This window comes from Chanodichthys erythropterus, chromosome 10 (assembly GCF_024489055.1).
Source record: "Chanodichthys erythropterus isolate Z2021 chromosome 10, ASM2448905v1, whole genome shotgun sequence".
Classification (NCBI taxonomy): Eukaryota; Metazoa; Chordata; class Actinopteri; order Cypriniformes; family Xenocyprididae; genus Chanodichthys; species Chanodichthys erythropterus.
The window spans coordinates 59,565,356-59,569,210 of NC_090230.1; positions in this window are offsets into that span (position 1 = coordinate 59,565,356).

Sequence of the window (3,855 nt, forward strand, 5' to 3'; positions counted from 1 at the left end):
GGAAAGTACCTATTAAAGTTCTTTGTACTTCCCTTGCAAACCATTTAATGATGAACACAAGACAAAATGTACCCCAGCAGCTCTGATTGGGTCACCATGGCCCTTGTAAGGCATGTGGAATAACTTAAGAAGGAATTGTGATTTTAACACCTTTAAGAAAATACTGTAGATTTTGCATTATCTCACGTCTGCGGAGATGGAAGCAGACATATTTCCAGACAGGTAGAAGCTAGTGAGACTAGGGAAACTCACATCTAGGACCCTCACCATCAGCACTGGAGCTCCCCTTACAAAAAAGAAATATACTTCAAGTTCATTTTATGAAGTATACTTAAGTATACTTTATGTAGTAAGTATACTAATATCAATGTGTACTAGTAGTAAACTTGTAAGTGTACTATTTCAATACTGCTTGGGACTAAATTGGCCCACTTTAAGTATATAAAAATATTAGTTTAAGTGTACTATAAGTGTAAAAGTAGTCAACTTTCAATGCACGACTGTACTTGCATCTGTACTGCAAGTGAACTTATAAGTATACTAGTAGTTTACTATTTCAATACTAGTAGTACATTTTTAGTTAATGAAAGTATACTTTGAAGTGTACTTTCGGTAAACTACTAGCTTGGTAGTTTTATACTGCAAATATACTTGTAAGTTTTCTTTAAGGTCACATAAAATCAAACTATAACAGTTTACTATTTATATATTATATTTGCACTTTCAGTATACCACTATGTTCCAATTCATTTTTTATACTTGAAATATAGGCTACATTTAAATGTACTTTAATTTAATAAACATTTTATTTTAGCTTCATGCATCCTTTTTTATCAACACTTGCAAGTTTCATAAAGAAAGGCAACATTTTAAACAAAAAGTTGAGAAAATTGCATTTTTGTCAAAGACTACGTCTGGATCAGAATCAGAACGATGATGCAGATTTCAAAGCAGATGGAGTAGATCGAGTCCATTCCTCTTTATGGGTTCATCATTTCAATCGGTAATGTTAGGCAGTTGTGATTTACATGCTGTTTTATGTTTGATGATCACGTTATTTTATATTTGCGTGAGCAATCTTTTATCACTTATTTCAGCTTCTTCTTCTCCTGTGTTTTGATCCAGAGATTCTGTACTCTTTCATAAGATGCATTATAGCGCCCCCTACTGTAACCGTATAACAGTGAAAACATGGATGGATGGAAAATGCAGTCATGCCGGGGAAAGAGTAAAGTAGATTTTAAGTAAATTCCTATTTACACCAGTGGACTAACCTACACAAAAATTCACACACTCAGAATTCGGAACATAACTGTTTTCTTTATAAATCAATATTTTCAAACAAGGTTTGTTTATAAGACTGTATGTAAAACTATGTAAAAAACAAACAAACAAACAAATCAACAAACAAAAAACCCTATATTTAAATAAGCTACTACATCAAAAGATTAAACTACAATCCAAGTATACTTGGAATACTTAATTATACTTTTAAATACATTTCTATCAGTATAAGTCAAGTATACTTGAGTGAAATTTTAAGTAGTTATGTTTCTGAGAAGTACATAAAAAGTAGGCTGAAAGTATACTTTCTTATTTTTTAGTTGAAAAGATAGTACACTTGAATAAATGTCTTTTTCGTAAGGGTCCTCAGGGATCTGTTCTCTCCCCACTGCTCTTCTCCCTCTACAGAAATGACTGCACCTCCAAAGACCCCTCTGTCAAGCTCCTGAAGTTTGCAGATGACACTACACCACTCACCATCATGAACAACACTGTGGAAGCAGTGGAGTCATTCAGGTTCCTGGGCACCACCATCTCTCAGGACCTGAAGTGGGATACTCATATTGACTCCACTGTGAAAAAGGCCCAGCAGAGGTTGTACTTCCTTTGTCAACTGAAGAAGTTCAATTTGTCGGTTCTCTGCACTTGTATAACAGTATGGTTTGGGTCAGCCAGCAAATTAGACATAAGAATACTATCTGCAACAGACTGTAAGGACAACTGAAAGGATAATTGGTGTGCACCTGCCCAACCTCCAGGACTTGTACATCTTCAAAGTGAAGAAATGAGCAGGTAACATCATCACAGACCACAGCCTGTTTGCACTTCTGCCCTCAGGCAGACGTTACAGATCTCTGTGCATAGAATATCTAGGCATAAAAACAGTTTCTTTCCCTAGGCTATCTCTACCTTAAATAGCTAGCACACAATCACCTGTTTTTATAATTCACAATTCAGTACTCTTATGTACTCAACTGAGAGCCAAGCAATGTTGTGGCAAAATGAAAACGACTCTTACTGCATAAAAGACAAACTCTTCCAAACTTTCAAAGGTTTTATTTCTTGCAAGAAAGGTCAGACAGTCATACAGAAACACAAGTAGCTGCAGAGTATAAGACAAAGAATGAAAGCTTCCCCTCACTTTTATATCTCTAACATCCTAGGCTGAAGCCTCTGTCCTTTTACCAAATTAGGAACATGTTTACCACTTCAGTGTTTTTCCACGTGACAGTCACATCTCTTTTATATATACCCATACAATTGAAGAACATATGGTATTTGTTCAGGCCCTGGAAGAGAGCCAAAAATACATCCCAATGTCTCCCTCTAGGTGATTTGTCCTGCCACCATAAGTCACTCAAAGAATGCATACTTAAGCACTTCTAAGAAAAACATAATCCTTTAACCATAAGCATATAAGTAAAATCATATGGAAATTATACAGAAATTCAAAATTTCTTCCACAATTCCCCCCTTTTTATCATTCATTGATAACTAATCACTACATCTATTACAATGCTTCACTAAGGTAAAAATCTTCTCAAAAAATATGAAAACAAGCAAATTTAAGTTATTACATCACATTTGTACTCTTCATCTCTGATTTTCGTACAAACGATCACTCTTCTTAAATTTGTGTAGGAAGTAAGAAAAAACTCTTAAAGGATTAGTTCACTTTCAAATTGAAATTTTCATCCATGATTTCATCCACAGATTTTCATGACTTTCTTTCTTCAGTCGAAAAGAAATTAAGGTTTTTGATGAAAACATTCCAGGATTTTTCTCCACATAGTGGACTTCAATGGAGCCAAAATGGCTGAAGGTCAAAATTTCAGTTTACAGCGATCTCAGATGAGAAATAAAGGTCTTATCTAGAGTAACCATCGTTCATTTTCTAAACAAAAATTTAAAAATTCATACATTTTAACCATAAATGCTCACCTTGAACTAGCTCTCTTCTTCTTCTCTATTTGAATTCCAGCAGTATAGACACTGCTAAGTGTATTACTGCCCTCCACAGGTCAAAGTTTGAACTAAATTGTCATATAAAATGTGCTAGTGTAAGTATATAATAATTAGATCAAACTTTAACCTGTGAAGGGCAGTAATACACTTAGCAGTGTCTACACTGCCGGAATTAATAAGAGAAGTTCAAGCATTTATTGTTAAATCTTATATATATATATATATATATATATATATATATATATATATATATATATATATATATATATATATATATATATATATATATATATATATATATATATTTATTTATTATTATTAATTAGTTTTATTATTAATAATAGTTATTATTATTATTATTAGTTTTTTTTTTTTTTTTTAAGAAAATGAGCGATGGTTTCTCTAGATAAGACCTTTATTCCTTGTCTGGGATCATGTAGAACGTTTTGAAGCTGCACTGAAACTGTAATTTTGACCTTCAACCCGTTTGGGCTCCATTGAAGTCCACTATAAGGAGAATGATCCGGGAATGTTTTCATCAAAAACCTTAATTTCTTTTCAACTGAAGAAAGAAAGACATGAACATCTTGGATGACATGGGGGTGA